This window comes from Octopus bimaculoides, chromosome 26 (genome assembly GCF_046866305.1).
Source record: "Octopus bimaculoides isolate indiv1 chromosome 26, ASM4686630v1, whole genome shotgun sequence".
NCBI classification, from domain to species: Eukaryota; Metazoa; Mollusca; class Cephalopoda; order Octopoda; family Octopodidae; genus Octopus; species Octopus bimaculoides.
This window is the reverse complement of record NC_142953.1, coordinates 26,313,883-26,339,590: the sequence shown is the minus strand read 5'-3', so window position 1 is coordinate 26,339,590 and position 25,708 is coordinate 26,313,883. Positions and strand designations below refer to the sequence as shown.

Sequence of the window (25,708 nt, the reverse complement as noted above, 5' to 3'; positions counted from 1 at the left end):
AAGACGTATATATATATATATAATGTATACATACATACACGCACGTGTAGATACCCATATATATGCGTGAGTGTTCGTGAGATACTCTCATGTTCAGAATGGAACATACTAATATATTGCAAGCTAGGCAATACAGGGGTGTTAGGTTGTTAGTCTCTAACCATTATACTAACATTGGGGATGACAGGTCGTTTATCGAAGTGATATTATTTTTGTAGAAAGACAGATATTTTTTTTTCACATTCTGTATTTATCTTTAACCTTTTAAAGAAATTTGATATCTTTTTTTTTTTTTTTTGTAGGTGGGGCCATTTCTCCGTAAGTAATAAATAAAAGCTTTTGAAATTTCCAGGCTGTAATCCTTGTCATTTCACATTAACATTAATGGAAAAATAAAATGGCTTCAACGGAGAGAAATTTTTACTGTCCCACTTCTAACTCTTATCTCTCTTCAAACAGTGATATTGCTAAAATAGAATATTTCAATTGGAAGGAATTGATTACACATAGGATTAGGTAATAAGGAATATTGAGTAAGAATTTACTCCAAAGTATATCACTAAACAGCGGAATGAACGAGGCTAATATTAAATTAATCTATATTTTTGAAATGTAGCAATGAAGAGAATTTGGCAAAACTACCCCAAGCTTTGTTTTAACAATAAAAAAAAAAAAAAAATTGATATTTAAAAAAAAATGAATATATAGAATATATGTATGTTATATATAATACATATATGCGTATATAATCTAGATATATCATATATCTTGTATATATATAAAGCATACTATGTATATGTGTATACATATACATACAATGTATATGTATATATATATATATGTATGTATATATATGTATGTATATATGTGTATGTATATATATATATATATATATATATATATATATATATATATATATACACACACACACAATGTAATTATATGTCTACATATACATATGATGTATATATGAAATATATATATATTTTATATATGGAATATCTTTAGAGACGAAACAGTATAAATTAAGAAAAAGAAAATTTGTATGTAATGAGAAAAAAAGTATATATATTTAATAAAATGCAAAATTTACCACCGTTTCATCACCTACGTTGTACGAACAGATAACAGGGTAGAAAATAATAATAATAATGATAATAATAATAATGGTAATGATGATAATATTCCGTTTGTTGTAGCGTATTTGTAAGCACCAGATTGATGTTGGAATGGTAGTTGTCAAAAGATTTTTTCTTTTTTGCTCCTTGGAATAGAAAACGTGGCGTACTAAATATATGTATGGTCCATATCTCACCAGAATCGTTCGTTCTCATAGTCAATACATCATATCCGACATTTGTAAGAGATTTAGTTAGAATCGACCGTGAAGGGGGAGGAGGAGGGGGTGTATGGGAGAGGCAGGCGCCATGTTGGAATATTTTGTGAAAAACAACTTCCAACAATATCTGGAACGGGACTCGGGCGATAATAAAAATCTATTATTATTTTATACAGAAGAGAAAAACAAAAAATAATTTAATCCAACGACATCAGTGATATATAAATATATTTCAAATTCTTTTTTTTTTTTTTAATAAATTCCATTTTTTGTAGGTTTGAACAAAAGGGTATGATTTTATATATATATATATATATATATATATATATATATATATACAAAATATTTTTTTTATATTTTGGGCTTTTTTCTTTTTGTGATTTTGTGACTGAAATCCGAATTTTCGTTAGCAATTTTGACCCGAACAGTCAGTGGTAACAACAGCAATTTGTCATCATTTTAAAGCGTAGCTGAATAGATTATGGAAGTACATAAAGAAACAAAGAGAGTAAAAAGATAGAAAGAGAGAGAGAGAGAGAGAGAGCGAGAAAGAAGGGGGGAGAGAAAGAAAGAAAGAGGGGGGGGTAATGTTTATAATATACGAGATGCGTTTTCACCGAGTTTGGTTATCCAGTAGAAAATAAAGCCAAGTGTGCCCACTTAATTTCTCCCAGGCATTCCATATTTTCTTTGTGTGTGTGTTCCCTTTCCCGGAATCGTTATCATATATTAAATATAGAATTTAAAAGCAAACCAAGGCCATTACAAATTTTACATTATTCACACACACACATATACACGTATATATCCGTTGCAAACGCACAAATACTTAAAACCTTCATTATTTTGTAATATCTAATTTTTTTTCTCTTTCTTTCTTTCTTTCCGACTCACACCTTTCTTGAGAACACACATACAGACACACACACACACTCTCACACATTGTTATTTCATCTGTCGACTATTATTATCTGGTTTCGTTTAGGCTGTTTTAAACAAAGCTGCGAGTAGTAGAAAATGTGTTTTAGGCGGTAGGCAACCGGTTCGTTCTCACTTAGGATTTTTACTGAAAGGCAAGATGGCTGCTGCGCAGAAGATTGTTGAAGGTTACCAACGAGAATATCAAGTAGACGGAGTAGATTTACATACATATGATATTGGTGGTGACGGTGGATAAAGGAAGAAGCGGGATATAATACATAAATAAAGCTAAGTGAAGACGGGTGAGACAGCTAACAACTTAAGTGGTACACTGTTTCGTTATAATGGAGTAACTACTATAGACAGAACAGAGAAAGGGAAGGAGAAAGAGAGGAAAATCAAGCAGATAAAAGAGAGAGAGAGAGACAGCATAAGTTAGTAGTGTGTTGTTTATGGTGCCGACTCATTGCCCAAGTTGGTAAAACCGAGCAGGGCAGAGAGTGTAAGAGGAGGAAGAGTAGGAGAAGAAGTGTAGAGGGCTGGAAAGTAAAAACAAAGAGCGTGAGAACGAAAGTGTTGGCGTTGAATAAATAGAGAGAAAGAGTGAAACAAAGAGAGAGAGAAAGACAGACAGAGAGGAGGAGTAGAGTTAAGTGTGTTTGTTAGAGAAAAGAAATAAAAGAATATTAAAATAAAATCGAAAAGAATGTGAATAGTTAATGAGGGAGGAAGATGTAAGAGAGAGGGGGGGGGGGGGAACGAGAAAAAAGGCGCCAGCATAAATAAATGAAATAACTGTATCGGAGGGAGGAAAAGAAGTAGATGGAAGCGAAAGGGCAAATGGGACGAATGTGTGAGGCGTTGGCACCCAGGTGTATATTCTTGAGTATACATACATATAATCATACATATATATATATATATGTATGTGTGTATGCGTATACAACCACACACACACACACACACACACATATATATATATATATATATATATATATATATATATATATATATTGTGAGTGTGTGTAGTACACCGCTTCACACCACAACACCCAGGTGTTCACCTCGGCAAGTCAAGTCACATAACTGAGACATGAATCATTGTTACAGTAAACAACACCACCGCAACCATTACCACCACCGCCGCCGCCGCCACCACCACCACCACCACCACCACCACCGAATAAACAACGACAGCAACAATAAAAACAACATCCTCGACTGCAATTCGGCCGTCAATGTATTTTCCAACGTTGACTCTACCGCCAATACTACGACCAACGTTAAAACACCACTATGAAACAATACTGCCTCAAACACTACCACCAAAGCTACAATCAACACTGCCACCAACACTACCACCAAAAGTACTAACAATTCTTACGCCAACACTACTACCTCCAGTTCTGTCACCAATACTACTTAACGACACTGTCATCAACACTACTATAGACACTACCACCTATGCTGTCACCGATACACTACTACCTACACTTCTACTAATACTAGTTCAATATTACAACCAACAGCGGTGAGCTTGGCAGAATCGTTAGCCCGTCGGGGGAAATGCCTAGTGGCATTTTGTCGGTCTTTACGTTGTGAGTTCAATTTCCGCCGAGGTCGACATTGCTTTCCATCCGGTCGAGGTCGATAAAATAAGTACGACTTAAGCACTTAGATCGATGTAACCGTCTTCTTCCCATCCCCCGAAATTGTTGGCTTTGTGCCAAACTTTGAAAACAATATTACAACTAACATTACCACAATTCACTATTTTGAAGTTATTCCATCAATTAACCGTCTTATACAGCAGTTCTATCTCACTCCTACCTCGTCTTTAAAATTCCATCAATTTCGTTACTTTTCTTTTTGTATTTCCTTTTTGGCCTTTTAGCAACCGTCAGTACCGCCATTATCACAACCACTACCACGACACCACTACTCCAAACATATTACAACCATCACTAACAACAACATTAACCTTACCACAGTCATCAGCCCCACCAGCAACACACCTACCACCATTACTATCACAAAACTATACCTTGCTCAAATACCACAAATAAACTTCAAAATTGTGGCCACCATGTGCAAGAGTCGATGTATATGTACGTTTTATATATGAACGAAAGTTTCGACTTCGCTCAGAATATTCGCTGATGTTCATCTCTGAGGAGACTAAATCACGTCGAAACGCTGATGTCTGACGATCTGCTGGCATCATTCTGAGTGAGCATGCGGTTTTAGCACTCATATTTCTTCAGAGAAGTTTCGCTGAAACAAAATACTATAGCTAGCACTGTCCTACCTTTGTATATACATTATAAATGCTACACATATCTTTATTTTAATGTTGTGCAGGTTTAAGTAAACGCAATCACACATATATACATACATAGCTTAGAATTTGTAACAAAATTTAATGATAAACTGCTGCAGTTCAGAATCCAATTACATTTGGACCATCCACCACAGGGAATGTAAATAACCAATATATTGCTTTCAAATTTTGGCACAAGACCAGCATGTTTGGAGAGGTGAAGGAATAAGTTGATTACACCGACCCGAGTGCTCGATTGGTACTTATTTTAGCGACCCGAAAGGATGAAAGGCAAAATCAACCGCGACAGAACAAATATATTGAAACGTGCGTAGGGAAGAAATGATGTAAACTACATCTTTTGTTTATCATACATTTTTCTACACAAACACACACACACACACACACACACACAACTGTGTGGGGATAGCGACAGCAGGTTAATAGCTTATGTATATAGCTATCAATAAAATGTTTTTGCATAGTTTTTACTCAGAAGGCTAAAATTGATGTTAATCTTAAAAATTTACCAAATATTCGACATCGTCCAAATATGCTGAAACTCATTCGTTATAAATTCATTTATACTAAGCTTGTATGTGCTTACGTGTGTAAATGTGTGCGTGTGTGTGTGTGTAAGTGTCTACTATATATATATATTTGGTTTGACATCCTTATTATAACTCATACGATTTGATGCTAGTACTAGTCGATCCTGACTCTATTTACGTAAATACTCTAACACAGATTTGGAGTAGTTTGTTCCATTTGACTCCAATAAGAAATTCTGGTATTGCACGATGCTTCGAAGCACAATACGAAATATATAATATATACACATACATATTCAAAATAACAAAAAACATTTCAACCACTAGCAAAACATCCTCTTACCAAAACCCAAGAAAGCAAATTCCACTCTAGATTTTTTTTTCAACCAACTCACATATAAGTAAAGGGTCTAAATTTTCTATAAAATATGTTCATGATGAATCCCTGAAAGGAACGAAAGCGCAAAATAGTTTTTATCCAAAATCCTTTTTCTTTATATATAGGATTTTGGATATATATATATATATATATATATATATATATATATAAGGTGGTGTTACAGCATGGCCACAATCAAATGGCTGAAACAAGTAAAAGAATAAAAGAAAAGAATATATATATATATATATATATATATATATATATATATATATATATATATATATATATATATATATATATATATATATATGTATACACACACAGACACTTATACACACACACACCTCCCACACAATTTGTAAAATTCACGCCATCATTCCTTCACCAACACCCTCTCTCATTTCTACCACCCTCCTTTACGACACCCTCTCTCATTTCTACCACCCTCCTTTACGACTAGTCTTATCTTTATCCATTGTCTTTTCTCTCTATTACTACCCTCGTTCCCCAACTTTCTGAAATACGAACAAATGGTACTTTCCTCACACTGTTACCCTCACCTCTTCTCTTTATCTCTCTCTCTTTTTTTATTTTTTATGTAAGCAATTACACGAGAAAGACAAAGATATAAGCGAAGTGAGAAAGAGAAAGAGAGAGACAGACAGAAAGAAGGGGAGGAAAACGTCAGCCGGAACGAAGCAGATTAAACCAGTTTTGGTCGGTATTAGCATTAATACTTGCAGTAGATTTTCTTGAGCGCAACAGAAACTCTTTCTCTCTCACACACGCCCGCGAGCTCCCGCGCACACATTGATTACATACACTAGATATATACATACGTGCGTATATATTTTATGTATTCAATGTGTGTGTACGTCTATATATTGTTGTATATATATATATATATATATATATATATATATATATATATATATATATATATATATATATATATATATATATATATATATATATATATACCATACATATATATATATGTATTTATACACATACACTCATATACGTTTATGAATTTGTTTTGTGAAATCATGTGTTGAAATAGATATTGTTATATTTCGGGGCGCATCATGGTCCCGTAACTCTTAACTTTTACTTGTGTCAGTCATTGGGCTGCGGCCAATCTAGAGCATCGCTTCGAAGGGTTTAAGTCGAATAAATCGATACCATTATTTTTCAGACTCATTTGCCGATATACATACACATATACATAAATACACATACACATACACAAACATACATATACATACACACACATACATATATATATATATATATATATATATATATATGAAAGAAGCCCGTCGTATAGGCGTGTGTGTTTGTATGTGTGTGTGTGTGTGTGTGTGTGTGTTGTATCTTTGTGTCTGTTCCACAGTACAGTACACCTTGACAACCTTTTATTTGTGTGATTACATTCCTGTAACATAGCGGTTCGGCTTAACTGATCGACAGAATAAATACCGGGGGATCTTTTCTGTTAGTTCGCCAGTGGCTACAAAAGTTAAAGTTTACTGAAAATTTTAAAATTTGGCACAATAATACACTTGCCCAAACTGAATTGTTGGAGTTATTTCATTTTTACCAGAAAAATGTTTTTAAAAAGTTACAGAGGTTTAAAGTTTGATCATATTCACCCAGTCAGGAAACAGGATTTGGAAGCTATCATTTTGTGCGTAACTGCACATTTATTTTGTCGTCTATATCCTTAAAATAGCACGTGTTGTCATTATTTGTAAACAACACGTGTTATGTCTCCGGTAATTTTCATGTAAATAAATGTTTATGTTAATTTAAAAGAGAAAATCAATTAGTTTTAAATTTCTGAGCGAGATGTTGGCAAATAAACTTTAATTTAAAAGATTTATAGAAAAAAATCTTATATAGCTGTTATATTTAGCACACCTCACAACCACCTCAATGCTCAATGACAAAAAGAAACGAGTAAACAAGACTGGTGTCAACACGTACTTCCTTGCAGACTTTCCAAAGACTGTTACTATGGCAACAGGCAAAAGAGTTCTCATGTTTCCTCTTGTTACTATCGAAACAGACATGAAAGTGTCTGTGGCTTACGATTGGCTAAAATTACCAAAATTTTAAAACTTTAATTACTAATAACTATTTATTGATTTATTGCGAAAATTACTTTCACGTCATTAATTAGCCTATAAAGTGTATCGTTGCACTGAATATGAAATCAATTCGAACAGAAAATTGACGCTGGCAGCTAAACAGGAAAGATCCATACCAGGCTTCAAAGAAAAAAGCACCGGAGTCAGTTTGTTCGACTAAATCCTTCAAAGCGGTGCCCCAGCATGCCCGAAGTCTAGTGACTGAAACAAATAAAAGATAATACATATATAGGAGTGGCTGTGTGGTAAGTAGCTCGTTTACCAACCACATGGTTCCGGGTTCAGTCCCACTGCGTAGCACCTTGGGCAATTGTCTTCTACTATAGCCTCGGGCCGACCAAAGCCTTGTGAGTGGATTTGGTAGACGGAAACTGAAAGAAGCCCGTCGTGTATATATATATATATATATATATATATATATATATATATATATATATATATATATATATATATATATACATACACACACACGCACACATATATATATATGTATGTATATATATGTGTGTGTCTGTGTATATTTGTGTCTGTGTTTGTCCCCCCACCAACATCGCTTGACAACCGATGCTGGTGTGTTTATGTCCCCGTAACTTAGCGGTTCGGCAAAAGATCCCGATAGAATAAGTACTAGGCTTACAAAGAATAAGTCCTGGGGCCGATTTGCTCGACTGAAAGCGGTGCTCCAGCATGGCCGCAGTCAAATGACTGAAACAAAAGAATAAGTATATATATATATATATATATATATATATATATATATATATATATATATGTATGTATGTGTATATATATATATATATATATATATATATATATATATGTATATATATATATATATATATATATATATATATATATGAGACATTTTGTTGTCCCTTTCTTGTATCACCTGTCTGGATGTTTTGCGTTCATGTCCCATTTTGTATTATATATATATATATATATATATATATATATATATATATATATATATATATATATATATATATGGAGTAATTCCTCACTGTTTCCGTCTAACAAATTTTCTCACGAGGTATTGATCAGCCTGGTTCTATAATAAAAGAAACTTGCCTAAGTTGGTAGCGCACGACCTGATTTCACGTGATGAATTGAAAACATTTTCATAGAATGTCTAAATCTTACATAGAATTTGGGGTTTGTTAAAGAGAATTATTAAATAGCCGTGTTCAGTGTTGTGGATTGACATACGCCATTGTAAAGAAAGTATAGGCGATCGCTGAGAAAAAACATAGCTTCTACATGAAAAAGGGTGAAATATCTACATAAAACGCTCCTTTAAAGGGAAGTACAGCTGAAGATGTATTAGGGTATAATTTGGATCATGGTTTTTTTTAATTTTTTCAATCGTTAAGGGAACATAATTTCTTAAATACCAGATGCATGAGTCTTGTATGAGATTTTTTTTTTAGATAGCGCGGCATCTGGTTAACGAAAGATAGTTATAGGGCAAAGGATGAGAGACAAAGAGGTTGAGAGGTCGAGAGAGATAGAGAGGGACCAATAGTGAAGAAGGCGAGAGGACGTGTAGAGAAGACGGTGTAAACAAAGTTAAATGATTCCGTATAAAATTATATCTAATGTATGCATGAATGTATGTATGCATGAATGTGTATGCTCGTACGTATGTATGTGTGGAAATGTATATGTGTATATATATATATATATATATATATATATATATATATATATATACGTCTATGTGTGGGTATGTTTGTGAAAATGTATGTGTGCATCTATCGTGAATAATAAGTGAGTGTATCTGTACATATCTTTAGATCGGTTGGTACGCTTTGTAAATGTTTGGCATCTCACAGATACACACATATACACAACGCACACACATTCATATATACATACACATGTGCATATGACTGAATATATGCGGTGGAAAATCTTTACAATTGCCTTTATTCAATAAAAACTTAAGCAATTCCACGTAGAAAAAAAAGAAACTAAACTGATTCTGGTGTTATGGTCTGTAAATATCTGACGAAAATACCTTTCAGATTAATCGTACAGAGAAAAATATATAAAAAAAGGTTCAACAGAAGCTTCATTTAGAAAAGAAATACAAGGGGGTCGTGTAGTTATTTTCTGTTATCGTGTTTCCTTCGTTTCCTCTCCCCCCTACCTCGTCTCCATTAACACAGTTATCGTCTGCTTTCTCTTTATACTTCCTTTTCCCGCCTCCCCGTCTTCTTTCTCCTCCTGCCGATCGCTTGCTTCCCTGTTGGCGGGGAACGGGTGGATGTCAGAATTAAATAGCTAAACACATATATGAAGAAAATATTTATCTAAAATTAGATTGTTCCATGAGAAAGTGTTCATTCTCTTGTTTACAATGAGTCGATTGTTAGGTTTAAAGAAGGGAAAGGACGGAGGTGGTAGGGAAAAAAATTTGTGATTCACTTGCAACTCAGACAACAAACAAACTGACCTCCGATGACCTACATATCTCAGAACCATTCGCGTTTCCTCTCGTTTTCACTACTGCTCTGTGTGTGTGTGTGTGTGTGTGTGTGTGTGTGTGTGTATGTGTGTGTGTTGCCAGTCTTTGGTGAGGCAATGGCATTTTTACGTTTGCCGACTTCCAAATCAATAATTTGCGATAATTGAAAATAGTTCGCACGAAAAAAATATAAATTAATTTAGAATAATTAGAAACTGATAATGGGGGAAAAGTGAGAGGAGAGGGGGTAAATCATGTCGTGAGAAAGTGGGGGTGGCAGTGGTGAAGTTTCCTAAATATAACTATTAAAACAAAAGCAACAAGAACAACAACAACAACAACAGCAGCAGCAGCAGCAGCAACACTCCTGAATAAAGGGAGTGAGCCCTTACAAATGGAACGATTCAAACACAGCTAAAAGGGGAAGGAAACCAAATGAGGTTGTGAAGTTCATACCTTACCCTAGGATATACTGCTGTCATGGGCAAACTGCTGACTTTTACGGGGAAAATAGCATTTATATAAAAAAAATTACCTCGAATTTTCTTTTAAGAAGTGTGGCCCGTCTGGTGAGGAGCAGAGTATCATGCGGCCCGCTTTTCGAAAACGGTTACTCAAACCTGATACAGAATGGGTTTGTTTCAACCAAGAATCGAAATCAATTAAAAGATATAAATTGGTTGTTTCTAATTTAGGCACACGGCCATAAATTGTGTGCCGGAACAAATCGATTTCATCGATCCTAATACATGACTGGTACTTCGTTTTATTGTTCCCTTAAAGGATGAAAGACAAAGTTGATCCTGGTCTGATTTGAACAATGGTTTCTGATTTAGGCGCAAGTTCAACAATTCTGAATGGAGGTTTGTCAATACTATCAACCCTAGTACTTGACTTGTATTCTATTTTATCGATACCGGGAGGAGGGGGGGGGGGTTAAATGGCTCCAGCAGGATTTGGACTCAGAACATAAAGAAATGTCGCATTTTTTACATTCTAACGATTCTGTCAACCTGTCCACTTTCAGGGAAGCATAGGTACTGGACTTGAACTTTTTCAGAGAAGTAGAAGATTAAATGGATTAAATCAATTTCAGTACTTGACTCATGCTTTATTTCATCGATCCCCAAAAGGACGAAAGGTAAACTTGACCTTTGTTCGGATTATTTGAACTCAGAACGCAAAAGAAATACTGCATTGGCAGCTTTTCCAGCCGCTCTAACAATTCTGCCGAACCGTCAGATTCACAAATAAGCGAAAATCATGAGAGATAAAATATACTGTTAGAATGTTAGAACTACTTCAACCACACGATACTACGTTCTATACTGCATGACATTATATTATGCTACACTACATTACTACTCTGTATTATATCACACTGCTCTACTCTACACTGCATTATAGTAGTGTATTACAGCAGTGTAATATTGCTCTCTTCAAGCCGGTGCATGACAGAGGAGTTAGGGTGTGGCACTCACGATGTCGAGCTTGTAGGTTCAATTCCTCCGGGCGATGCGTTGTGTTCTTGAGCAAAACGCTTCATCTTACTCTGTGATCATTTCCACATCTAACATCGTGCATCTGTACAGGAATGTGGATTTGATGGAAGAAATGAGCTAATGTGTAGCACACACATTTGATCACTATACATAAATCATCTTTGCAGGTCATTTAGCAAGCAATTGCAGAACCGTCTCTCTCGGACACATTTTTCTTGAGTCCTAGGACTCATAAAGCCGATTAATCGGTTTCTACGGCGTATCAGTGACCGAGATCACATTTTCCTGAGTAGGACACCGGTTTATCGCAGGGTCCATAGCCAGCAGTATATTTAGGGACAGGCAATGTAGTGTAATCTAACCATCTCCAATCCAAAACATATAAACTGCCAGAAGTGGTCAACTGAACAAGCTAATGAAACACAAATGAAGTTTATAGGGGTGCCACTACTGTACCTGTTGCTGTACCAGTTTGTAATAAGGTGTACTGGAGTCATTGCATTTGGTCACACACAAGACCACTATATTATATGACACTACCCGCCACACGAAACCAAACAGCACTAGATACCAAATGACACTAAACATTACATTAAGAAAAAATTCCCAAGCCTAGGGTTCACGACGTATAAGTGACCAAATTCATAATATTCCCCCAGAACACGACATCGGTCAGTTGCAAGGTTCAAGGTCAGCGATTCTGTGGTGAGGGGACAAGTCGATTTCATTGACCTCAGTACTTAACTGGTACTATAGGAGAAGAAGAAGAAGAAGAAGAAGAAGAAGAAGAAGAAGAAGAAGAAGAAGAAGAAGAAGAAGAAGAAGAAGAAGAAACAACAACAACAACAACAGCAACTGCAGCGAGAAGACGAAATACTTTATTTTGGAAAATCCCCAGAAATTCTATTAAAATTATTTCACGGAGAAGGTAAAATACTTTGTTGTACTTTAAGAAACAAATTAATGGCTACAGGCCAGGAACTAGATTTGGTATGAGTCGGTAAGTTTGTTAGATTGCCACGGAGTGTTACCGTGTGTGATAGATGTATATGGGCTGGTATCTGTATTTCCTGGGTAAGGACTGGAAGTATGAAGAAGAGTAGCAGAGAGAGAGAGAGAGGGAGAGAGAGAGAGAGAGAGACACACACACACAGAGCGAGAGAGAGAGGACGGAGAGTGAGAGAGAGAGAACGCCAGAAGAAATAGAAGACTGGATATGGAAACGCCAATGTGTTTGAATGTGTATACGTACGTACTCACATACAAACACGTGCATGTATATATAAATGTGTGTGTTGTATATATATATATGTGTATATATATATATATATATGTGTGTGTGTGTATGTATATATATGTGTATATATATGTATATATATATATATATATATATATATATATATATATATATATATACACGTGTGTGTGTGTATGTATGTATGTATGTATATATGTGTGTATATATATGTGTATGTACATTGTATTATATATTATATATATGTATATATATTGCATTATATTTTATATATATTTTATATATATTGTATTATATATTACATATTATATATATATATACGCAGAGAGAGAGAGAGAGGGAGGGGGAGGGAGAGAGAAATGAATACAGATAAAAAGAATTACAAATTCTGCCTCTTTTAAAACAAAACTTGTGGATAACATCTATAAAGTCTCTTCTTCCATTCTCTACTATTCGATAAATCAATGTAGCTTCGGCAAGCTATATCGATTATTATCAATAGCAAATACGATATGAGGCTTCGCTTTCTACACCAGAAAATATACAGGAATGTTAGAAATATTACACACCATAAAAATGAGCATAACGTTCTACGTGTTTATTCATAAATTATATACATATGCTGTATATATATCCATGCATAGATACGAAGACACATGCATACTCTCGACTCGTGAGTGGACAAACGAAAGAAAGTGGCACTCAGCACATTTCGTCGGAGTAAAAATGTATTATTTAATAACAGTTTCACTCGACATAAAGTTTCGTTGGTTCGTAGAAGAAACCGAACTGGTCAAGCGTTTAGCGGTCGAGTAACAGGAAATGAGACAAATTCAACATGGCTTCTAGACGTTAAACCTTTATTAGTCAATTCTAGTCAAGTAGTGTTATTGGTTTGAAAACGACATTAAACATCGGACTCGTGTGGTCGGACAGGATATTGGTAGGCTGCTGTCACCGCTATATCTGGATGCTATGGTATTACTTATTTAGTAACATCAGTTCGTTGCATATGCTGCTACACGTGGCAGATCGGGGTGTTTTCGCGGCTTAACAGAGTATTAACACTATTGCAGCGACAACCTTTCCGTGGAAGTAACCATATTTGGTTTTGCTAGGTCGGTCTGTCAGCATTGGTAGGGCTGCACTATATACGGGCGGCAGTAGTTAAGTGCCGTGTTCTTGAGAATGGAGTAGGCAAGTCTAAGTTGGTATATCTGAATTGTCGATTGCCTATGCTTTGAAGTTCTTTAACAAGGCATACCTCTGGTAGCAATTTTTCTTGGTGATGGATACTACAGTTTGGTGGAGTTTGTGTTACCTCTCGGAGAGTACAGTAAATGCTGTGTATACTTCCCCATGGAATCATTGGCTGTCATATCCGTGTAGTGCTTTGTAATACCATCGGATGGTGTGATGGTGGCTCTATAGACCTTAGCCCTTAGAGCCAGGATTCACCCAGTTGGTATAATTTCGAAAGTTGCAGTTTAGGGTGAGTACTGGAGCTGTGTTTGCGCCATTGTACCATGCGATGTTAGAATCGATGTTGTTTAAGCAGGAGTAACTGACCTTGGCGTTGTAGGGATTGAAAAGTTAATCATATGCGTTCTAGGGAAGTGTTTTTTAAGTAGCGTTAGAAAACAACGTAGCCAGTATATGGGGATTGGTCAATAAAGGGTAAGTTAATGTCAATGGTGGTTCCAGAAATTCCCAGCCGAAAACTACATCCTAGAAGACGAGCCTCGTCCTGGAAGATCTGTAGAGCTCGACGAGGAGGTCCTGCATGAAGAATAAGCAAAGAAGCTTGGATTTGGTCATTCAACCATGCGCGAGAAGGAGAATTACCATCTTTGGTTTCAAGACAAAAGGTGTTCTTCCATCAGGATAATGCTCGGTCACATACGGCGAGGATGACATTCCAAAGGCTGGAGCAGTTTGAATGGGAAACGATGCTCCACCAACCATATTTGTTGGACATTGCCCCATCTGATTATCATTTATTCCGCAGTCTTCAGAATCATGTGGACGGAAAAAATATGAATTCTGTAGACGAAGTCAGAACAGTACTGGAGGAGTATTTTTCGTCACGGACAAGTGGATTTTGGAAGAGGGGCCTTGGAAGTCTACCAGATAAATGGAAGAGCATTGTAGAAAATGAAGGAGAATATATTTTATTTTTAAAAAGAACTTTGTTTATCTTAATTTTGAAAGCTAAAAGAAGTATTAAAAAACCGCATTATTTACGGGATGACCCAATATATAGGCGCAGGCGTGGCTGTGTGGTAAGAAGCTTGCTTCCTAACCACATGGTTCCGAGTTTAGTCCCACTGCATGACATCTTGGGCAAGTTTCTTGTACTATAGCTACGGGCCTTGTGAGTGGATTTGGCAGACAGAAACTGAAAGAAGCCCGTCGTATGTATGTGTATATGTACTTGTCTGTCTGTGTTTGTCCCCCCACCATCGCTTGACAACCGATGTTGCTGAATTTATGTTCCCCGTAACTTAGCGGTTCGGCAAAAGAGACCGATAGAAATATTACTAGGCTTACAAAGAATAAGTGCTGTGGTCGATTTGTTCAACTAAAGGCGGTGCTCCAGCATGACTGAAATAAGTTAAAGAATAAAAGAATACACATTCATACACACACACACACACACACACACACACACACACACACACACACAGAGCTAAAGCTCCAAAGCTTATACTATCGTAATACAACAGTATTACAAAAGCTTTAGAGTGCCTTTAGTAAATTAGATGAGATACACCAAGGCAAGATGAAAGAGGCTAAGTCGAAGGGCTTCCACACAGTTTCTGATTACCAAATATACTAACGATACATTTGTTGGGCCCAAAGATATAGCAGAAGCCACTTGCCCAATGTGCTGCATCGTGGGTCTGAACCTAAAATCTCATTGTCTTTTTCGGAATCCCTAGCACTACCTACAATGTATACTTCGTTCTCTCTCCCCTCTTCTCTTCACCCCTCCATCTTCCATCTTTTCCTCAGTCTTTTTCTTTCCTCCTCCTCCTTCACCTATTACTCCCTTTCTTCCACCCCTTTTGCTCTTCCAATCCATTTCTCCTCTCCCTCCTCCTCTCTTCATATCCCTTACTTCCTCTAAAGCTGCTTTCCTCCTCCAATCAAACTCTCCTTCTTTCTCTCTCTCTCTACCACACAAGCTTTGAGAGATACTATACTATCACCGACGGCTACTGCTGCCACCACCACCACCACCACCACTACTACTACTACTACTACTACTACTACTACTACTACTACTACTGCTGCTGCTGCTGATACTTAACTAATACCACCATTTCTGTCGAAAAACAAAACTACTCACTGCACCCCCACTAACTTAATCTTCAATGCCTCTCGTCATCATCACTGCAAGTACCACCACTACCACCACTACCACCATCACCACCACTATCAAAATTACATGGAATGCCATGTACCACGACTACTGCCACCATCACCCATTCTCCCACCACTGCCACCATCATTGTTACCCACCTCGAACACAATCCCTTCAACCACCTATCCACCCACAGCTACAATAACAGCAACGACTGTCGCTCTAATGCCAACTGTTATAGGAACTTTGAATGCCGATGTCACGTGGTGCAGATATCCTCTTCTTTATAATAATCTGTGAGGAGAGTGAGAGAGAAAGACAGAAAGAGAGAGCGACAAAGAGATTAGAGAAAGGGTGAGAAAGAAAGGGATGGTGTGCGTGTGAGAGAGAGGGAGAGAGAGAGGGAGAGAGAGAGAGAGAGAGAGAAAGACAGAGAGAATTGTCCATTCAGCAACGCTGTTTGGCATCCTTTGTGCAAGACAAAGGAGGTTTTGGTTGAAGCTGAGCTGGTCAGATTAACGGGGAGAAACGCGAGAACAAAGAATGATAAAAATGGCGAAGGTGGAGGTGTGGTGTTGGAGGGACTGGCAGAGCTTAGGGGATGGAGGGGGCAGTTTGTAGGAGGAGAATTTTTGATTGATGGACAAGGACAGAGAAGGTAGCTGTAATTAGACAGGGAAGCGTATAATGACGGCTGATGTGTCGGTAGTTGTGCCCCGCTTGCCTGTGTGCGGCGACGCAGCGTTTATCTCCATTGCAGTTATGTATGTGCATGTTCAAAATAATTATGCACATAGAATCACATATATATACATGTGTGTGTGTGTGTACATATCGTTTTACATCTTGCATCATTCGTGTTATACATGTGTGCATGTATGTGCATACAACACACATCGAAGAAAAGACCTATGAATACATATAAACAAATACACACGCAATCTTACTTCATACAATCAAAACACACACTCGAACACTAACACACCGTCACACAAAGACGCACACACACACACACACACACACACAAACACACACACATACATGCACATACACGCACACACACACACACACAAACAAACAAACATACAACACATTCAATAGGAAGGCAGGGCAAGATGAACGATTTGATGGAACGATAAAGAAAGCTGGGTTAGATTTTAAATAGGAAAAGGAATGAAACGATAAATTGAGTGGTAGACAAAAGAAATGGAGAAAGAAAATGGAAGAAAAAAAATTGCTTGGAAAAGGAATAAATTGTATGAGATCTATTATAATGAGGAACAGTCTTGGAAATTTCCAGAGAAAATAGCCAGACGATAGCATGTTGAGATGAAATCTAGAAATTTATGGACTTTGTGTCAGTATCGATGTATTTAAGTTGAAGTGGATTTATAATTCTATTGAATATTATATTGTTTTCAATTTTATTTTAGTTTTGTTAAATAACTTTTATAATTGGAAGAAATAAATATTATATTGGAATGGAGACGTGGATGTAACTAGAAAATGAGAAGAATAAGGGATTCTTAAAATCGTCATCAACATCATCATCATCATCATCATTATTATTATTATTATTATTATTATTATTATTATTATTATTATTATTGCTATTACTATTATTATTATTATTATTATTATTATTATTATTATTATTATTATTATTATTATTATTATTATTATTATTATTATTATCATTATCGCATTTTATTTATCATTATTTATTTATTTATTTGATAGAACAGGAAGAAGAGAATAACAGCTAGGATATAATTAGTTGAAGAGAGATGTGTAGATACAAGAGGAAAGAACGGTGCATAAAAGATACGTAGTATATATATATATATATGTGTGTGTGTATGTGTGTACGTATATAAATATAAATGTGTATATATATATATATATATATATATATATATATATATATATATATACATATATGTATATATATACATATATATATATATATACACACCTTTATGTACACACACACACACACACACACACACACACATATATATATACTGACATAGATATGTGTACGTGTGTGTATGCTTACATATACGCACAAAATACATACATATCTAGTATTAGTTTCTCAATCAATTTTCACTGTATATATTTGTATTGCATGTCTGTGGACCTTTATATATTTCTAACACCGCCATTTTTAATACTTTGCGGGCTTTTTTCGTTATACAATATTTGCATCGTGTTGTAGTTTAATTGGAATCTTGAAAACATAAGTTGTATATGTGTACACGACTGTGTAGTTGAGACGCTCGCTTTGCAACCGTAAAGTTTCAGGTTTAGTCCATTGCACTGCACTGTGGTCTATAGAGCCATCTTTTAAGACCTGGTGGAGACCATTTTTCTCCAGGTCTGACTACAGTCAGTTTCCTCAACAAGAGACAAAATAGAAAGCCACAGATCCCAGAATAGGAGCGATATTCTATTTAACGTTTCCGAATGGATGAAAGATAGCATCGGCCTCGGTGCAATTTAAACACAGGGCACAGTAAACCAGAACAATGGCTGTAAAGTAGGCGTGGCTATGTGGTAAGAAGTTTATTTCTCAACCACAAGGTTTCGGGTTTAATCCCACTGCGTGGAACCTTGGGCAAGTGTCTTCTACCATAGTCTCAAGTTGACCAAGACCTTGTGAGTGGATTTGATTGACGGAAACTGAAAGAAACCCGTGAATATGTATATGTATGTATATGTATGTATGTATATATATATATATATATGTGTGTGTGTATACACATGTATATATATATATTCTTTTAGTTGTTTCAGTCATTTGACTGGGGCCATGCTAGAACACCGCCTTTTGTCGAACAAATCGACCCCAGGACTTATTCGTTGTAAGCCTAGTACTTATTCTATCGGTCTCTTTTGCCGAACCGCCAAGTTACGGGAACGTAAACACACCAACATCACTCAAGAGATGGAGGGGGGTCAAACACAAACATACAAACATATCCATACACACACACACACACATATATATATATATATACACACACACGAGGGGCTACTTTCAGTTTCTGTCTACCAAATCCGAGGCTATAGTAGAAGACACTTGCCCAAGGTGCCACGCAGTGGGACTGAACCTGGAACCATGTGGTTGGTACGCAAGTTACTACGCAGCCACTCCTGCACCTATATATAGATTTCCTGTCTTTTACCCAGGAAGCCCATGTTCGATTCCCGGCATAGGAACGTTAATTTTGCCGTTCGGAGTGACGTGCTTAGTAAAGCAGCCCAGTGGCGGTGCTCCAGCATGACCACATACTTAGGGTTGAAACGTATAGAAGAATAAAAGTATATGCATACACACATACACACACACACACACATAAAGATTTGTTTGTCCATTTGTCTGTCATGTCTGTGTGTCAATTTATCTGCTTGTCTGAATGCCTGCCTGCCTGCCTGTCTGCCTGCTTGTCTGTCTATCTGTCTGTTTACCAATCTGTTTCTCAATCTTCTATTTCTATATACACAAATGTGTGCGTATATGAGTGTATATGCTATAAACGCAAGCATAAGTGTGTGATTGTAGGTATAACTGTGCGTGTGTACAAGTGTGTGCGCGCGTATAAGTGTGTGCGTTCGTGTGTATGCATGCATTCATCTATATATGTATGTAATCCGAGTGCAGAGTTCTTTGTCTCAGTATTGTAAACCTCTGTTTACAGACGATCATTTTGTCTATAAATATCTCCCTTCCTGTCTTTGCAACTGAAAGGCGAACCTTTCTACCCCAATACCCGCCACCTCCCGTCACCCAGATACCCCTCACCTAATAACCAAACGTTTCTATCCCACCTACATTGTCCTCCAGTTCCCTACCACCACCAACACACATCCACTCTCAGTGCTGAATAAAGAGAAAATGATGAAAGCGTCCACCTTTTTGTAGCTGACATATCAATTGTAACGCCATACCCCTTCTAACTTCGTTATAATCGACGGAAGCCATTGTACGTATCTATCTGTTTGCATGTATGTTATATATAACATACATACATACATACATACATACATACATACATACATACATACGTACATGCATGCATGCATGTATGCATACATACATACATACATATATATATATATATATATATACATATGTGTATATATTATGTATGAACGTATGTATCTATTTATATGTGTTCATAAATGAATGTATGTTTGTATGTATGTTGTACAGTATGTATGTAGATACATTAATTTGTTGCTGTAGGCACATATATGCACTGATCTCTGTCCATGCGCAATCAATGTGTGTGTATATATGTGCATGTATCTAATTGTATGTATGTATGTATGTATGTATGCATGCGTACATAAATATTTGTGTGCGTTCGTGTTTGATGTGTTTCTTTGAATTCCCTATACACTAAAACACGTATAGCATTCAGCTTGTACGTATGTATGCATGTAAGTATGTATATGTATGTGTGTGTGTGTGTGTGTGTGTGTGTGTGTGTGTGTGTGTGTGCATACACATACATATGTTATAATGCATGAAATAGAGCGAATATTTCAGCCAAATAGGCAGAAATATACACACACACACACATACACATATATGCCTGCATGTATATACATGTGTGTGTGTGTGTGCATATATATGCATACACACACACATCTACATGTATGTAAGACTGGCATTCGTTTGCCTCGCGCCTCGCACTATCATGAATCTGCACCTGGGAAATCTTCTCTCAGCCTCGTTTGCAGAATATCTGCTGAGTTTGTCAATGTGTGTTGTGTGTGTACGTGCGTGTGCGAGTAAGTGTTTGTGTGTGTGTGTGTGTGTGTGTGTGTGTGTGTGTGTGTGTGTGTGTGTGCGTATATATATATATATATATATATATATGTATATGGAAAGAGAGAGTGAAAGAAAGAGAGACAGAGATGGAGTGAGAAATTACGTATATGAATATCTAATATTGATTCACCGACACGAAATTCTGTATTAATAATAATAATCTCTTGTGTAATTTAGTCATGTTCGACTTTGACTCCAACACAAGCAAATGCAGACACTCGCTGGAACACAAGCCAGCTCTCCTGCCATATGTATATATATATGCATCTTAAGTTACCATGCAAAGGCAAACGAATGGAAGCGATAGTCTATTAACCAACGTAATGTTCAGCCGTTTGGTTTTGTGCTAAATATTAGAGGCTGAAGGTGTAACGCATTTTCTGTGATAAAAGGGTAAATAAGAGAAAGAAGATGCTAAATGAATTCTTAGTCACACATGTAACATTCATCTATTGTTATCATTGTTGTTGTTATTGTTGTTGGTGGTGGCTGAAACCCTAGTGAATCAAAATGGCGGATACCTATGAGCAATGGGATTTTACCAACGGCAATCCTGTTTTGATTTTTGGCTCGAGCAGGGAAAGTATGTAGCAACTTTTGGAAGCGAAGCAAAATTGTATTGTTTGTTAAATAGTACCACACCATATATATACATACACACACTCACACACGCACACACACGCATACACACACACACACGCACTCACGCATTCACGCACGCATGCACACACGCACACATATATATTATACTGTTCCGTGATGGTACAATCAAACATGAAGTATTCCATCTGATGAAAGAGAAATATCATCTAATAAACACAGTGTATATTTTTCATAAGCTACGAATAGTTTCATCCGATGAAAACATCTTAGACACGTCTGGTGCCTTCACGCAATGCTCAGGCTGTGCCCACGTGGCATAACAATCTAATAGAGAACGATATAATGAGAGAAAAAAAAAAGAATGAGAAAAGGCGAGAAAGAAGTAGATGTAAGAGATGGATCGTTGAAAAACCGGAAAACCGAAAAAAGAAAGAGGGAGAGAATTAGAATGTCCCCTTTGACCGTAAAGTCATAAGGCTGAATAGATAGGGGCTTAGATTCTGCGGTATAACTGCTCTATCCGGAGAGGGTAGTATTTTCCAGTTCGCCAGCAGGAACTTATCCATATTCACCGCACTGCTGAAAATTTCAGATCTGGAATTCAGCAGTGCGGTGAAGTTCTTAGATCTGAAAAGGATCTGTGCTCTTTCAGCTACGTATCTGTTGACATATGGTGTGAACTTTTCAACTATTTTCCACTTCATTGTATGTGGTGCGGCGTTAGACTTCAAACCCTATACGTGGCTAGCCAACTTAGTGGCTTTACTCTCGTCCCTGTGCCGGAAAGAAGGTATGTGGTTAGCATAGCGATTTTTTAAATCGCCTTCACATAGTGCGATGTAGCTCTTCTTTTCGATTACGTTATTATCTACCGTTGCTATAATGTTTGACTCATATGTGACGGATTTAATCATGCATCCTTGGTCGAGTGGACAGGTTCTTAGGTCTCTACATTTACAACTGGGAGTGTGTATGCATTTACATAAAACAAGAAAACTAGTGGAGTCTAAAAATTCAACAACTGCTGTTTTAGTAACATTTTTTTTTATCTAAGCATCGTTCGATTATCACGATTACATCATGAAAAAATCCGTTCTCATCAGATCATTTTAAACATAGGTAAGAGAATAAATTCAAATCGATTCACCTTGCCAGCCATCGGCAGACTGAGTGAGTATATTAGAAGATTTAAATTTTAAAGGAGCTATTAGCAATACATGTATGTATATATATATTTATGTATACACAGAAATGTAATGCAATGCAGTTCGTTATAAAAAATATAGAAAATACAAAGCAACCTTGAGTGTAGAGGTTAATAAAATAATTAGTGAATTATGATTATTTATCTAAAATAAGTATATTTACATCAAACAACAATATTTGGAACTCGCTGGGATAGAAACGTTTGCAAGGGGTGTACCTCATGTCATATGAATATGAGTTGTTTCTCTTTATTGGTTGGAAATTAGAAACTTATATATATTCATCACATGATGCGCTTAAAGACTGTGGCTATGAGGGGAAGAAAATGAAAAGAAAATGGGGCGGAAAAGGAGAAAAAGAAAAAAATGGGGGAAGGAAAATGTAAGTCGGCTACCGATAAAGATACTATTGAAAAATATGAATATATAAGAAGGATAATTTGAATTCAGGAATTCGGTCCCAGGTGAGGTGAAATAAGTTCAGTAATGTCAGCTTATGAAATATACACTCGTGTAATCATGCATATATGCACACATGTAAATATATATACCCACATGCAACATGTACATACATTAAATAATTAATAAAATGTGTATAGAGGATTCAGAGATATCAAAATTAAGGTGGAGAAAGTTATGCCCGATTACATAGAAAATGAAAGCATTCGAAACGCAGACGAAGTGAACTTTGAGTGTAGAACCATTTATCTATTGCTAGCATTAAAGCCAATTTTCTGTTTAGTAAATATCTACCAAAATGATCACGGTTTCGATTCCCAGACCGGGCGTTGTGAGTGTTTATTGAGCGAAAGCACCCAAAGCTCCACGAGGCTCCGGCAGGGGGTGGTGGCGAACCCTGCTGTACTCTTTCACCACAAATTTCTCTCACTCATACTTCCTGTTTCTGTTGTACCTGTATTTTCAAAGGGCCAGCCTTGTCACACTGTGTCACGCTGAATATCCCCGAGAACTACGTTAAGGGTACACGTGTCTGTGGAGTGCTCAGCCACTTGCACGTTAATTTCACGAGCAGGCTGTTCCGTTGGTGGGATCAACTGGAACCATCAACGTCATAAGCGACGGAGTGCCAACAACCAAAATGACGTCATTTTGTAAAAAAAGTTCGGCATTTTGTAAAAAAAGTTCGGCATTTTGTAAAAAAAGTAGCATTTATAAGTAGATACCTATTTTGCCCTACATATAAATTGCAAATTTTATTTTGTTGTCGTATGATCTGCATGGTTCAGTGATCATCTTAATGTTAAAGTCATTAACAAGTTTGTTTCAAATACCAGCAGCAGTTGGACAGCTTCTTTGCTTTCAGCCTTTCTTTCTATCTTCAAATAAGACGTATGATTGAAGCTTCGTACCTTAAATTGACCTTCTCTCATACCTATATTGTGTTTGCGCACGGCACCAAACGTGGAGGTTGCGCAGTGATATGCACAGATATGCGTATATTCACAGAGACGCACAGAAAATGCACATACGCACACACACGCAGAGACACACATACATTTAGGTAATTTCTTTTCCCGATAGAAATATTGAGAAACATTTATATTTTGGTTACTCAGTGTATGTGTGTGTGCATACGAGTGAGTGAGTGAGTCATTGTGAGTGAGTGAGTGTGTGAGTGTGTGTGCGTGTGTGAGCGAGAGCGAGAGAGAGAGAGAGTGCGTTTATGTTTGTATGAGCGAGTGTACTTTTCGTTTCGCTGTATATGTGCTTGTCGCTTAGCATCTCTTATTTATGTGTGTGTGTGTGAGCCTATGTATATATGTATGTTTATCTATCTATCTACCTTATCTATCTATCTATCTATCTGTCTGTCTATCTATCTATGTTGAGAAAGTGATGTGAAAGATTATGGAAAGAGTGGGAGAGAAAACGAGAAATAATTGTGATGGATGGATACAGACCGATATATATATATATATATATATATGTTTGTATGTATGTATGTTTAAATATATGAATGTTTGTATACGTATGTGTGTGAGTGTGTGCGTATACAGATATACTGAGAAAGAGAGAGAGAGAGAGAGAGAGAGAGAGAGAGAGAGATGAGAAGACTTGCTGGCGATGGTCGTTACGTTTCTATTGTCTCTAAACAAACCCGATTAAAGTACATTAGGTCCCTTGTTGTCATTGATACGGGTGGTTTCCATGGTAACAAAACAATGCGTATCCATGCATGCGTTCAGTGTTCGTTAATGTACTTGTATGTATGTGCCTGTGTGTGCCTCTGTGTGTGTGTGTGTGCGTGTGCGTGTGCGTGTGCGTGCGTGTGTGTATGTGTGTGTGTGTGTGTGTGTGTGTGTGCTTGTGTGCAGATAGATACATATTCATTTGCAGCATCATAAGACACGCGTTCTGACAATACAAGATGGAAAATGTTTGAAGCTGTTTAAGCTTTTCTGTTTATTTGTCCTTTCGTAATGAGTACACATACACACACACACATACACACACACACATACACACACACATACACACAAACACATGCACGCGCGCGCGCAAGCACGCACATACACTCACACATGCACACACACAGACACGCACACGAACACGTACATACAGAGGTACGCACACACACACACACGCATACACTAATGCAAAGATTCAGATGAGTAAGCATGTAAACACACTTACCGCGCACACACGCAACTGGCACACACACAAACAGATATAGTCTTACATTCTCACACAAACAGATGTATGTATACATAGTCACATTTGTATGCAAACAAGCGTATAGTCACACTGACATACACAGACACACATACGCATTATC

At 36.8% G+C, this 25,708-nt stretch overlaps 1 protein-coding gene and 1 long non-coding RNA gene across 5 annotated transcripts in view; one reads left to right on the top strand and one right to left on the bottom strand.

Annotated features, from left to right (window-relative positions):
* The window catches only part of LOC106883971 (uncharacterized), a 239,096-nt gene that overhangs the window by 103,669 nt on the left and 109,719 nt on the right, over positions 1-25,708 (top strand). The window contains exon 2 of one of the 3 annotated variants that reach the window (XM_089342788.1): positions 303-318. The exons of the other annotated variants lie outside the window; for them this stretch is intronic. The gene's annotated coding sequence lies outside the window, so the exon portion shown is untranslated. The remainder of the gene's footprint in view (positions 1-302; positions 319-25,708) is intronic. 3 annotated transcript variants of the gene reach the window in all.
* The window catches only part of LOC149130998 (uncharacterized), a 95,808-nt gene that overhangs the window by 62,856 nt on the left and 7,244 nt on the right, over positions 1-25,708 (bottom strand). The window contains exon 1 of one of the 2 annotated variants that reach the window (XR_016238533.1): positions 35-874. The exons of the other annotated variant lie outside the window; for it this stretch is intronic. This is a non-coding gene — a long non-coding RNA (uncharacterized LOC149130998). Of the gene's footprint in view, positions 1-34; positions 875-25,708 lie in introns of those variants that run through there. 2 annotated transcript variants of the gene reach the window in all.